Genomic DNA, 15,036 nt, shown 5'->3' with positions numbered 1-15,036 from the left:
CCAACTTATATAATGAAAACATAATCTGAAAAAAAAGTTATTAACAACTATAAAAATAAATAAATATAAAGTTGATAATAGAATATCTTGCAATATTTTGGACTTCAGTCTTTAAGACAAAGTTGGATATCCCACGTTGTAGGTCACTGCACCTTTAACTGCTGGTAACTGAGAATGAAATTTGGTATAATATTTTTTGATGAATTCATCTATAGATTCCAGTAGTAGCTTTCGATGTATTGGACTATTTCTTACAAACCAAGGGGCATCTAAGAGATTCTCAGGACCTTGTTTTTGGAATGATTTCAATTTGTTCTTTTAGTACAGGATGCTGCTGTCCAAACTCCCCAGCAAGACATCTGTAATAACCTTAATAATGTTTTGTAGATGAGGATGGATGCATTGATGAGAGGATATTGCCAATCTTAGTGTAGATTTGAGTCAGTTTAATATTGATATGGTGATTCCATATTAGATGACAAATCAGTAAAGCATAATTTTACAATAAAGTTGTAAGTCATATTTTATTCATATCCTCAAATTCTGGTACCATCTTTAGTTGAAGAGTTGGGCAAAATTCTTAGATACTACATAATGGGTTTGGATAAAATTATCTATTAATCAGAGTATCCAGTAAAAATAACTTCATCTGTTAAATAGGGAATAATTTTGATTTATCAATCTAATATCAATATAATCAATTATATTTTATCTTAGATAATTGTTTGAATAAAAAAGCCTTTGACATATAAAGATTATTCGAGTAAGAAATCAGGTGATGAGTTAATAATTAACCATAGATGACTGGGGTTGTGTTCAGTGAAGAACAAAAATAAGTAAAAACTTATTTATTAGTGCCAGCTTTTCGCCAGAATTTCAGGCCTTCATCAGAGTTAAGGCAAAACAAAATAACAATCATAATGATTAAAGGGAAGTACAGAGAAACAAGAAACATAAGAAGATAACAGATAACTTAGGTACATAAGAAGTATATTGAGTATTTATATTAAATAAGTTTTTACTTATTTATGCTCTTCACTGTTCGCACCTCTAATCATCTTATCTTTTATAATCCGCAGTCCACTATCAACTCATCACCTGATTTCTTACTCAAATAATTTTTATATGTCAATTACTTTTTTATTAAAAGATTTTATTTTTGTTGGTATTATTTCTTCCAGTTTCAAACAAAAGCATGAATTTATTGCCTAATAAAATGTTACAAGAAAAACTATTTTATATAAATTTAGGTCTATTTATTTATTGTTATTAATTTAAAATAACTATTTGGTATTTTTTTTTTCATCATTTCTTATGTATATAATCAGAAGGTCAAAACGAATAATAAATAATGATTAAATTTAAGTTTACTAAAAGTATCGATGCTCTGTTCAAAGATGACAATATCATTTGAATTACAAATACAAAATTATTTGTAATTTTTCATCTGACTAAAAAACTTTAAAAATAATGCTGACTTTGTTTCGAAATAAATTATTTTGGCATGTAACAATTAGTAGATTATCATTCCAATAACTCAATGTACTTACATGACTAAAACACTCTTTGTTACTATAGAAAAAATCAGTAATACACAATTCTGATCATATTTCTGGTTTTATTCTGAACAAGTCTTCCATAAGATTGTAGTGGTTATGGTTATCTTAAGTTCTTATTAAGAAACAATTATTTTCATAATCTTATCAACATTATAGTCGAGGCAACATTCTCTTTCTTTTAATGACATTTCAAAATGAAATGATAGAAATACTATGTGAGTAATTGTGATCCAGCCTATTATTTCCTGCCAATAAAATGTGAATACTGTTAACTTTGTATTAATCGATTAAATCATTCTTAGTCCCACGGCAAGAATATACAACTGCAAACAGTTACAAAAGTTCTGGTTTTTACCTTTTTCAATTGCACTTAATTTTGTGAATAACAAAACTATATTTGTCCATAAAAACAGAAAGATCCTTATTTAGTTGCAAGGCACAGTTTTTATTACCCTGTAAATATAATTTTTAAATATTATTTGAATTAATATTAAAAATTTTATTATGTAAATATCATTAATGTTGACATATGAATAGAAAATCATTGGAATTGTATTACTCACCTTATTAATCCATTAGGTCCTAGACAGCACATCATCGAGCCACCCTTAAAACAGCACTGGAATAATGAAGGACAGCACTGCCATTCAGTACATTTTCGCAGACCAATACTTCCTAGAACCAAAGAATTAAAATATTAATTGTTAAATATAATTATATATCCTTTGTATTTCAGTTTTCAAATCCTTTTAGACCAGTGGTTCCCAACCAGTGTTCCAGCTCATGGATGGGCCACGGCAAGTGTTTGGTAGCTTGTATTTTATGAGGGATTATTATTAAAATAGCTCTATTGTTATTTTAACTGATGATTCAGTGTCAGCTGAAAGGTTTTGAATGGCAATTAAATTATTAAAGGGCCTCAAAAAGCAGACCTCTAATCGTTGGGAGTCACTGTTTAAGACAAATGAATAATTAAATTAAATGTTTCTTGTACCCTTAATATGATTTAGGGGACTATAAAATTAATAACATTAACTCATACAAAGAAAAATCTATATGTTACAAAAGCACTGAAAATCTATGTTAGTATTATATAGATGAAGGAGAACATTCTTAAACCACTATAATTGAAAAAATTGGTGTAGATTTACACTTGATAATGAAAATCAACACTTAAACTGTAGATTAGAGCATAAAATAATTTCAGGAAATAGGTGAATACCGCCTATGCCTCTCACTGCAGTAACGATTGCGTCCTCAGCACATTGGGCGTAAGTAATGCAAAATAATGATAATATTAAAAAAGCTTTCTTCATGGTTTCATTATTTTTCAATAAGGCTTTCTTTAAAACTTCAATAAATACCTATCTGCCGTGGAATTAAACCATTATATTAATATCAATTTTTTATTAGATTGTTATTTTACCTCAATAAACATAAGATTATAAATATTTTAAGATTACAGGAGTATCTAAGGGGGTTTTAAATCATATAGAAAAGCCATAATCAAATAGATCAGTGGTGCTTATGTCACACAAAGCCAAATTAATTGCTATAACAGAAATGTTTTAAAAAATACTTTAAAAACTTACTGAATTAGTATTAGGGGAAAAAGAGGAGATAGTTTTTTCTTTACTTCATGTTGTTCTATTTGATTTTTAGAAAAAAAAAGAAAAGATTTTAAAGTAGTTTTTTTTTTTTTTGTAATCATAAAAATAGTCCAGTTATATTCCTAAAAAAGTCAGCAATATTCAAACCAGTAAAGTATTTATTCTGCCAATGATTTAAGTTATGATAAATTTTTATCATCTAAAATTAGAAAGAGAATTAAGAAACAATAATATTTATAATATTTTTAATGATATAATGAAAATAGTCTATATTTTAAGATATACATAATAGTATTAATTTACTAATCAATAAAGTAAAGAAAAAAGTTTTTTATAGAATAATTGGATTATCTTTAGCAATAACTATTTTTATATTTCATTACAATTAATGTAAGCATTTATATCAACAGTAAAAACTAGAGATAGTTTTAAAACAATTGCTTTGTTTTCATTAAATCTTTCGCATTCTCGATGTTGGGACTCAGGTGAGGTTTTGTGTATCTCCAGAGATGTGTGTTACTCAGGTGAGGTCCATACCCACTGGTTTTCCCTATTGCTTCTCTCACATCATCATGGTCTCAATCTCTGGATAAAAATAGCTGAATTCAGTAGACTACTGAATTTCCAATTGGAAATCTCACATCCTTATACTGACCCACTCATTCTTTAACTATTAATTTTTGAATTACATACCTAGTTTAGAAAAAAAAAAGTTTGGGGAATATTTTCACAAAATCAGGTCCACACTGAGAGTGTTAATTATTTCCTAAAGTGTTTATTAACCAATATAAATTTTATTATTTTTTTTTTTTTTGTTGTTCAAGAAAAAATAAATTTTTACTTTTTAAAAATTAGTTCAAATTATCATTGAATAATAATGTTTAAAAAATCAATTACATGATAGACAAATTATGAGCTATTTTTGAACTATATCCAACTACATCATTATGAAAATTTTAACTAATTTACTATAAAATAACAATTCATGAACATTAATTTTATTAATTAATATTAATAAGCTTACCTTTCAGAAACATAGTTGGTTGATGTTATTGAAGGCATTTACTGATAATGAAATGAGTGCTATAAATTGAGTTATCAGGTGAAATAATCATATAATATAAATAAGGGTTTAGTACCATAATGCATTGTTAATTTGGAATTAAAATATTAAAATATATATATATATAATAATTTGTAGTGTATTAATTATTAATTTGTAGTGTACAATATTTTAATTTTTGTATATAATATGACAGTTCATTACAACCTGTTGAACTGTTGTAATTTTCCTTAAATAATTAATATAATTATTTATAGGTTTTTTAATATATATATAATATATTAATTTGTAGTGTAACATAATAAGCAATTAAAACAAAATAATTTAATTTTTGTATATAATATGACAGTTCATTTTAATCTAAACATCCTCTGGTAGCTCAGTTGGTAGAGCGGTGGACTGTAGTTGGGTTAATATATTAGTCTAGTGGACATCCATAGGTCGCTGGTTCAAATCCGGCCCGGAGGATTTTTTTTTTCTAAATCATTTGGCAAATTAAGTAATAATTTATGTTATATAATAAATACGATCAGATAATATTAAAAAACAACAGATTTGATAAAATGACAGTTATTATTTATTTGGTACTATAATAAAATGAAAATAAATTAAAGAATACTTAATTCTTGAATGTTTTATATAAGATTTCAGTATATGAGCTCATATCATGATTGTATAATTACAAAAAGGTAATATAAATTTTTGGTATCATTTTTAACATTTGTTTAGGCCTAAATGAATTTAACATTTTACTTATAATTTCCACAAAATATAAGGTAGCCAACATGTAGTAGACCACTTTATTGTTGATATCTCTGTCTACAAATAATGGACTCGGTCTTTGGTCAGGCAAGCTGTCATGCTAAGCCTTTTTGAACAAATTCAAGGACTAAAATTTTTAAAATATGTAAAATAGAATTGTTAAAACTATTGCGAAAAGTTCCAAGGAAGTATAAAAATTTACATAGAAGTTGTAGAAAACAATGGGTGAAAACTTAAGAATCACATATCTACCTAATCATAGGTCAGTATTTATCAAAGTGGGTGCCGCGTCACATAGCGAAATACGCCACAAGAGTTCCAGAAAATTTTCAATTAATAATGTTATACTAAAAGTTAAAGTATTCTATTAAATAAAACAAATAATTTAAAGCAATCCTAAAAAATAGTAGTATTGATCATCATTTTATATTTAATTTATTCCTATTGTTTATTATTTCATTTATCAAAAAATTTCTAAGGATTACGGTATATTCATGTTGATTATAATACGATCTTGGGAAACATTTCTTTCTGTTAAGCATGATGATTTAATTATATTAAATATTTTTACATTCAAGTATATCTTAACTTAGAATATTTTAAAATATGTCTCAGAAAAAAAAATCATTGACGTAGACAAATAAAACCTTACAATAAAGAATATAAAAAAATTGATAACCTCCCAGGGCCAGAAATTTGGGGCAGTTCTGAAGTTGCGACTAAAGGTGACGTTGGCCACCATTGTCACCCTTATTCCTTTTACACAAGTCGGCTATAAAGAAAATAACAGGTTAGTATTTTCTGAATTACTATTGTCCTTGGTTATTATAGTTCATGCCCTTTTGTTTTTAGAGTTTTTAAGCGTTTTATGACGATTAATAACAGTAATCCTTTTGCAATGAGATCTTAAAATTAATAACTAGGCAGTAATTTAACGTTAAATGATTTTCTGAAGTTCATATTATCATAATTGTGGCTTTTATTGACAAAGCTGCTTTTTAGTATCAATAATGGATAAATTAAAATCTGATTAGAATTTAAGGCGTTCAAGTTTTGTTTAGTAGTGATTTTAATTGAACCCAAAAAAAGATTCAATTTTGTTTATATTTTGGAAAATCGTTGACAGACTGTGTGTAATATAAGAAAGGAAGATAGTCCGGGTGAGGTAAAGAAAAAACAAATTCAAATAGTAATTAAACTATTTATTGTGAGTCAACGTTTTACCGCACATTGTAGGGCTTCATCATGGCTAATAAAGATACTAACAACTAAAATAATGAAATAAAGTAAGATAACAGATAACATAAAATAAAAGTAAACTAAGAGGTGATTTAAAATATGTGAAAATTTATATAAAAATGAACAAAGTAAATTGAAAAAAATAAAATATTTACAGTGAAAAATATAAATAAACGAAAATTACAAAAAAGGTACAATAATATTAATGAAAACGGAAATAATAACAAATGAAAAAATAGATAAAAAAAAGAAGTCTAAAAATACTGAAAGACGGAAAAATGAGGCTAATGAGAATAACATAAAGGTCAAGAAAAACGGAAAATAATGAACAAAATAGAACAACAACCTTACTAAATGGAAGTGAACACAGAAATGAGATGAAAGCGGAAGAGAATACCGACAGGATAGAGGAGTGAAGGGAAGTGACGGTTAACAAATTAGTAACATTTGGGAGCAAAACGATTTAAATAATGTTAAAGTAATGATAATATTAGGGAATATTTAATATAGCCGCTTAGTTTAATAGTGACTAGGTCGGTAAAATTTTATTTCACGGAAGCTTCGAGGAGTAAATCTTGACATTCCCACTGTGGGGCTGTACAGGTCCTCGGTGGAGAAAAAATATATACAACAATCTAGCATTCCCTCTCTCTCTCTCTCTCTCTCTATATATATATATATATATATATAAGTTACAGCCTCAGTCAGCTGACTGAGGAGATCAGCTGATCGCATGTATATAAAGAGATGTACCGAACCCAATAAACATAGTATGTTACAGCAGTTCACACGTGTTACATTCCTTATTCCTTCTTCTCTTTTTTGACATTTGACTTTCGCCGATACTTAACTTATATATATAACTTACTTATGGATTTTGCTTACATTGCGAATTAGTGCATTGTCAAATTCCCTACCGCAATCCGATGTGATTTCGTCCGGTATCCCATAGGTTGCACACCATTGGAGGATCCCCTCCCATACCGCCCCTGGGGACTTCGCTTCGATAGGGTAGGCCATCGCAATTTTACTGAATGGGTCAACCCCTGTTAGCCAAGACTGTTTCTCATTAGAGTATATGTCCACTTGGACCGATTGTAAGGGTTCGAGTGTGGTGGGTGTGGTTACCTGTTCGGCTACTGGGGGTCGGCGATCGTACTTGCCCTGTTGCATATGACGCCCCCAATAGTCGGTCCAGTATGTCCTCGACCCTCGACAGTGGGTACCGTTCATTTTTCGTCGATACATTCAACTTCCGATAGTCCACAACGGATCGGTATTGTTTCGCGGCCCCACTCCGTTCACCCTGCTTCTTCTCCACTACCCATAATGGGCTCTTAAACGGGGAATTACTGTGTCTTATTATGCCCCGTCGAAGGAGTTCGTCTAACTGTTCCCTGATGACGATCCTCGTGGCCTGGGGGTACCGCCAGTCTTTTAAAAAGATTGGGGTTTCCGATTTTAGATGAATCCGGTTTTCCCCGTGGTGGGCAAAAATTCCTCCTCTCGGTAGAACAGGGCATCGTTTTTCTCGACCAAGTGTATCAACGCCTCGTTGCACTCTACCGCTCCAACTTTCAAATTCCTGCTTTTCATTTGCACTGTTACTTGGTACTGTTGCTGACCGATTTTATACCGCCATTTCGTGTCATTGACGGCCAGTTTGACCCCCACTCGTTGTAGAATGTCACACCCAATGATAAGCTCGTACCCTGCCATTAACTTCTCGATAACGTGGATAACGACTTCCGGATCCAACCCTACCAATTCTCGGAGGTTAAACCTAGTCTCTCCTAATGTTTGGCAGCCACTGACCGTTGACACCGTACATGCACATTGTCTCCGGCCCGCTCAGATGCTTAATTTCTCCATCCCTTTTCGACTAATCAATGAGTTGGTGCTCCCTGTGTCTATCAGAAATCTCACTCCGAATTTCTCCAGACTCGCCACGGGCAACCTTGTAACGCGTCTTTCCTGTATGCTGTTATAAGCTAATAACTCGCTCCGCTAGTTGCCCCACCCATTACCGCGTCCTCAGTGTGATTGACCGTGACCCCCCAATATCTCGGCTCCGGATGGTCCTACCACACAGAGGTTCACCCCTCTTACCTCATGACGTCTCGAAGCCGGGTGGCTGCGCTCAGAACGGACGCTCTCCTCGCCTGATGATTCGTCGCTTGTGGTTTTCCTGCCGTTCCTCTTTTCGTTCCGCCTGCTGTTCTAGCTCTAATTGTTGACTTCCATAGGTTCAGGTGGAGGTTCTCTCCTGTTCGGCCGGGAGTTACGTCTTGGGCATTCACGTGCTACATGTCCCTGTCTACCACACTCATAGCATCGTGTGTACCTGCACTGCGCGGCTACGTGTCCGGTCTTGTTACATTCGTAGCAGCGCCGATCTGATCGCTGCCTTCTTTCTTCTGGTCCTCTTCTTGGCCGTTTTTCGAAACCGCCACTGTAGTGGATTGTGCGTCTGGCGGAGCTTCGTTGTTGTCTTCGAGGCGACCTCACCTCCGTCCACTCAGCTTCGGATTTCTCAAAGCGTGCTTCTCTCCGCTCTCTTGCTTCCACGAGATCATGGGCGCACTCAATGAAATCCCGTTCACATAATGGTTAAGTTCAGGACGCGTCTCGAGATACGACCGATCAGAGAGGCCTCGAGTAGTTTCACGTCCGATTCTAACAGCGTGCCTGTTCCCTGTCTGGTGGTTAATCACTTGATCTGATCAACGCCTTTGAGGAAATGTTTTAGGTCGCCTACTTTCCCGGTGAACGGTTCTAATCGGCTGATCACTTCGTGGATGAACGCAGAGTTCTGCGTTCTAATCTTTAGCAGTTCGATCTGCGTGTTCTCAGTCGCCTTAGAAGCTCAGCTTCAAGATTATGGCGCTCCCCTGTCGCTAGAGCCAGCTGGTATTCAAGTTGTTTTAACTCTTCAGCCGTTTACACCATCTTAAATTAGTTCTGTATCTCGGTTACTGATTCATGATGGTTCGTTTAATATCGTTTTAGGACTCGTAATAACACTGATGGTGTGAAGAAAATTCGGTATCTAAAGATCCCGGGTTTCGGCACCACTTACGATTAGACTGAAACGATACGTTAAAATGAAAAGGGATTCGGACAGAGTAACGACACAAGACTACTTGAACAACTAACTTTATTATTAGAATCGTCTGGTATATATAGGAACTGGTTTGTTGTCAAACTTAAAGGTAACTAATCCTAATAGTACAGGGTTCTTATTATTATATATAAATACGGATAGACGGACAGGCTTCGCAAATAGATCAGTCTTTGAGAGTACTTCAAGCGTTTCATTTCACACTCCTCTCTCTCCTATTATTTTTGGTTTCACTTCAGTAAAAGATAACTGGTGCCGAAACCCGGGAACTCGAGATACCGGAGTAATTTTCATTCTAAAAGATTTTTTTTTTCATTCTTCTCTTTGAATCATGACCAGTAACGGAATAGTGAGAAGAGCAGATCTGAACCTGGAGAATAATGAACCAAAACAACCAACCTCAAGCTGCTGTCAACCAAACTTTAGCAGCAGGAGATTCAACCACTACCAGAAGCCTCATTTGCGCAATTTCATGCCATGACGCTAGAATGGATTAAGGTCCGTACGGCAACTGCCCAGGAGGTCATTTTTTTAACAGGGAGCGATCGCCTAATGAGGCCTAACTAAGGACCGCTCGTTTGTAGAATGTGCAAGATCTTAAAGAGATAGGTGCTGGAGTGGTAGAGGCCCGAATGGAAGTAGAAGAGCCGGGATGGACCCGGATAGAATATTAAAGGCCGAGAAACATGTCTAACCCTTAGAGAAGGAGAGAGCACGGAGATGGTAGGAGAGAGAAAACTAGTAACCAGGAAAATAGAGTGTCCCAAGGGAAACCCAGAAATAATGGTCGGCGGGAGGACCGCAAGTGTCATGGTTGCGAGAAGGTTGGGTATCTAGTGGCACATTTCCTGCGCGCGAGATGCATTGAGTGTGGTGCAAAGGGACATATAGCCTGACAGTGTCCGTATATGTTTCGGCGGAGAGAGCAGAATAAGCCTGGACCCTTGGAGATAAACGCACAGAAATTACGAAGGAGGAAAATCTAACGAAGGACGGATGGATTCGCGAGTGAAGCCACTATATTATCCAAGACCTCAGAGACAGAAAATGAAGCAGGATACTCAGGACAAGAGAACGATCAACAAGAAAAGAGGAGGACTTGTAGAAGAACCGGAGAAAATGCTAGAAGTCGAGGAGAGTTTTGAGGGGTGTGCCCACAGAGAGGCGACTGCACGTTGGAGAATCGTGTGAGAGGAGAGCACGACGGTTTGCCTATTATACGAGCGAAGAGAGGAGTGAGCAGTCTGGTGGACACTGGGAGCTCAAACATAATCGTCTGTTGAGAGGCCCTTAAGAGATTGAGTGATCGAGAGAGGAAACTACAGGTTAAAGTATGTAATTGTCAGTTGATCACTCTGGATGGGCTCTGCAGCATTGAAGGGGAAACAGAAATGGAATTGAGTAACGTCCCTAGGGACGTGGTTCCAGTTTTAAGGCGTACCGGATAGAATCTCGTCTGACAGTGAAAGAGAGTTTGACAACGCAAGAATCTGAGAAGAGATGAAAATCTTGGAGGTAGCACCTTAACACCCCAGGACATCCAAAGAGCCGAGGAGGTATTGAAAGGCTCCACAGTACTCTCAGTGACCACCTGCGGGTATATCAATTAGAAAAAGGGCTAGAGCCGGACGAAGCGATGAACGAAGCCCGAACGAGCGATTGCAGCATACAATCATTCCATACACTCGGTCACGGGTTTTCTCCTTTTGAGATTATTTTTGGACTACCGGGACGCCGGAGGAATTACCAAGTAGGTAATTGAGGAGAGTAATATCGCCGTTAATTTTATGGCACGGAGGAAAATGTGGGCTAATGTCAAGGACAAAATTGAGTAGGAGAAATGGAAAAGAGTTACTAGACACAATCTCAATGTTCCCGATCTAATGGGCAACCTTAAAATTGGGACGATGGTGTACTGGAAGGTGGGAACTAATAGAGGCAAAGAGATGGAGAGATTCGAAGGGCCCATTCAGAGTGGTCACGATTAGAGGACACAATACTGTCACCATCGAAATCTTTAAAGAACCTTAAAAGCAAAGAACAGTTCACGTAGAACAATTAAAGCTTCCCGCAACAGCGGTATCATAATGTATGGGATTGTACTCACCTCCCTTCCGGAGGGCAATATTGTTCGAAAAACTGGCGGGGGCGAGTTACGAACTGTCAGCTGACAGGTCTATATCAGCTGATCGAGTAGAACAGCTGACCGATTGTATATATATAGATGGACAGGCTCCGCAAATAGATCAGTCTTTGAGACTACTTCAAGCGTTTCATTTCACACCACTCTCCTATTATTTTTGGTTTCACTTCAGTAAAAGATAATTTTTATATATATCAAGAGAGAATAATTTACGTTATTTACTTACGTTATTACTTTCTAGTTAAATATTAAGAAATAACTGATTGCGAATGAGGTCTTTTTTTTTCATTTAAGAATTTTACTTGTTGCCGTAGACGGCCTAAAGCAATATATTGAAGTTAACAGAGTCACTACTGACCTATTTTGTCTGATAACCTACCAAAAAAAGATAATGTTCTAAATATTGTAAGACAAGAACGTCGTGTTGGAACAAATCTTGGCCAGGATCGGAGTTGGGGTCGTGCCACGACGGTTCATGCAGCTAACCCGTGCATTCCGAGCGTTCATCATTGTCAAGCGGCTATGTCGTCGTCCCTGCGACTTCCCTAAGTCATTACATTAGTTTTATAGGATAAGTCCTATGATAAAGCCTTATCTATTAATTAATTAATTATAGAAACAATAATGTTCAAGACGAACCCCTCAGAGTTCGAGTTGTAACATATTCAATATATAGGTAGTTGAAAATAAAAATTGATGTAGTTCTTATCAGGATTGGAAATAGTTATAGAACTTTTTCTAAAACGTTCCTTACAGATTTATATCGAAGATCTTTATTTTTATAAAAGTTCTTGCCAAAATGTTTTTATGGAAGTTCTTATGATGTTAGAAGTTCCTACTAGAAAATTTTTCAGTTTTCACATGCCTATGTGACAAAGCTTGGGAAAAGGAAGAAGGGGGAGAAGATTTTTGGAAGAAAAAACTTACAAAGTCAAAATAATTGTAATACGAATCTTTTAATCATATGAAACTAATTGGGGATCACCAAGCATAGACCCGCGCACAGACATGCATATTCAAACAAGTATAGGTGTAAATTTTACAGTATAGACTTTATATAAAATCGTACTCAAAACGTTCTTGGATGAGCTTCTATTATAAACGCTCTCGAAAGAACTCCTACTATATAAATCTTCTTGTTTCCAATTTAAAGTATTTATAAATTTATATGTATATATTAGCACAATTTATTATAAGATTTCAATTACTGGTGATAATTTTAGCCCTGTAGAAGAAGTTATTTAAATTTAATTGGATTACAAAAGCAGGGGATTCTAAATTTCAAACCAACTAAATTTCTAAATTTCAAATAAAAAAAAACATAAGTAATAATTTTTCAATTATAATTAATTAGTAATTAATTTCCAAATTACTATTCAGGTATGGCATGAAGAAGACAGCACCCAGTGGTGCATCTCCCTGATGTTAATTAAATTATTGGATTACACTGGGAGGCCTCTCAACCAGCTCCTCTTCAGCATACGGCAATATAATTGTATACTCTAAGTTTCTTTCTGAGGGATAATTTAGAATGCCTATGTAGTATGGAACATAATAGCCTCAGTCGGACATTTAGCGTTTTATGTCTTGACGTATGAGCCCCAAGCCAACCTTCTGTCATAGGCAAGTCCTAAATAAGTTACAATGTTTGTTTGTGGTATAGGATGGTTATCAATGTAAACTGAAGGGCAGATTTTGTGTTGTAGAGTAAATGTAACATCTTGTAACTTGTCATGGTTAATCTTAATTTTCCATTGTGTGCACCAGGTCTGTATGTTGTTTAGACAATGTTGTAGTGTTAGTGTTTTTTTAATAAAGAGTCTGTGTTTCTCGAATGATAGCAGTGTCGTCGGCATACTTCACAGTGTCCTTTGTTAGTAGGTCGTTTGTGAATATGAGGTACAGAAACGGGGACAGAATAGAACCTTGAGAGACACCTGCAAAGATTAGTTTCATTAATGAGTTCGCTGAGCTTTGTCAGACAGAAAAGAAGCGGTCATGAAGAAATGATTGCAGAACTAAATAGTAGGCTCCAGTTTATAAAGAAGGCCTTGGTGCCTTACCCTATCAAACGCTTTAGTCACATCCAAAAATGGTACAGAAGCGTATTGTTTTAGTTATAAATGTATTGTTTTCGTAGTAAGTAAAAATGTTATAAAAAATTCATATAGTTAAATGAATCGGGAACATTTATAAATTTATTTATTTATTTATTTCCTACTATTTATTCTCTTCAAGCAATTAATAGCTTAATTCTCTTGAGACTTATATTGATCTATGAATAAGTCAGTTCTAATCATAGAAGATAGGTAATGTTTTTTTGAAATAAGTTATTGAATACATACATATAGAAAGTAGTTATATGTTTACCTGGTAGTTGAAAATAGGTTATGGCTTTAGTTATAGAAACATTAGGAATATAGTAAGACCGTATTATGCGGGATGGTGAAGTAGCCTCGCATAGAGAGAATATGTAAGTAAGATTTGATTCTACTTCTGAAACCCAGGTTTAAAAAAAAAAAACATATATATTTTATATCCTGATTATTGTTTCAGTAATTTTTTTATGATTTCGATCACTCAGTACTATTAAATATTTCCCCAAAAATTTAAAATGAATTAATTTTTTTTTCATACACTGTGTTTTGATACAGTTTTTATGATTTAAAGTTAATTAATTGAAGATTGCAGTATGATTTAAAGTCAGGTAATTGAAGAAAAGCAAAGACGACCGTTTTTCACGAATTGGTTATTTCGAAAGAATAATTACATATTTGTCATCAGTTAAGAGTATCAGTATATATATGTCGTAATTCCTTTCTATTTATTGATGAAAGGAATATGGTCCGGATGCGGTCAAAAAAACTCAAATAGTAGAATTATACTATTTTATTGAGCCAACGTTTCGCCCCACGTTGCAGGGCTTCGTCAGTGCTGTTTTGACGGCAGTCAAAAATAAACTTTCTATTTATTGTGTCAATTCTACTTCTATTTATGAGGTGCTAGAAAATTATTTCTCGACTTCATCACATCATTTGTAATCCAATCTAAATAAGAAAATGACACAAATTTAATTTTAATCTCATCGGTCTAAAGGGGGAAGATGGTAGCATATCTTCTGGAGCGGATCCGATGAATTACGATAAATAACTTGAATTGTACACATTAGGTGTCATTTAAAGGGGATTTTGAACACAACAATTCACACTCTCGTTTTATAATCTCTTTTTATGATTAACTAATCTAAATATGTTTAAATAAAACAAGAATTTATTATATTAATTAAAAAGGATTTAGTGAATGACATAAATTCTTCCTTATTGAAAAAACAATAGTTTATTTCATATCATCAGCAACGTTTCGGGAGATTTCCCCCATCTTCAGGCTGCTAAAAAACAAACCATAAACATGTGCTTACAACAACACTCATATATCATATACACTCAAAGAACTATTTATAAATTATTTACTTGTTAACAAAAACCTATATATTACATATAATTTTCTCCTATTTGTCATTCTTGCTAATATATTACAAT

At 34.0% G+C, this 15,036-nt stretch overlaps 2 long non-coding RNA genes and 1 other non-coding gene across 4 annotated transcripts in view; 2 read left to right on the top strand and 1 right to left on the bottom strand.

Annotated features, from left to right (window-relative positions):
- LOC136795324 (uncharacterized) overlaps positions 1-2,294 on the top strand; it is a 4,556-nt gene extending 2,262 nt beyond the window's left edge. Inside the window, exon 2 of the long non-coding RNA XR_010842910.1 lies at positions 2,139-2,294. This is a non-coding gene — a long non-coding RNA (uncharacterized lncRNA). The remainder of the gene's footprint in view (positions 1-2,138) is intronic.
- On the bottom strand, positions 7-4,240 carry LOC106685196 (uncharacterized). 2 transcript variants are annotated; one of them, XR_001343810.2, is made up of 3 exons: positions 4,194-4,240; positions 2,123-2,234; positions 7-2,012 (listed from the first exon to the last, which is right to left on the bottom strand). It is a non-coding gene; the product is annotated as an uncharacterized lncRNA (long non-coding RNA). The 2 variants fall into 2 exon arrangements; XR_001343811.2 differs by lacking the exon at positions 4,194-4,240 and adding an exon at positions 2,782-2,870.
- Positions 4,241-4,600: 360 nt separating this feature from the next.
- Positions 4,601-4,700, top strand: TRNAY-GUA (transfer RNA tyrosine (anticodon GUA)). The gene is made up of 2 exons: positions 4,601-4,637; positions 4,665-4,700. It is a non-coding gene; the product is annotated as a tRNA-Tyr (tRNA).
- The last annotated feature ends 10,336 nt before the right edge of the window (positions 4,701-15,036 follow it).

This window comes from Halyomorpha halys, unplaced genomic scaffold, assembly GCF_000696795.3.
Source record: "Halyomorpha halys isolate HHAL.00 unplaced genomic scaffold, Hhal_1.1 Scaffold669.1, whole genome shotgun sequence".
NCBI classification, from domain to species: domain Eukaryota; kingdom Metazoa; phylum Arthropoda; class Insecta; order Hemiptera; family Pentatomidae; genus Halyomorpha; species Halyomorpha halys.
Note: the sequence above shows the minus strand (reverse complement) of the source record. Positions and strands in the feature narration are given on the sequence as shown.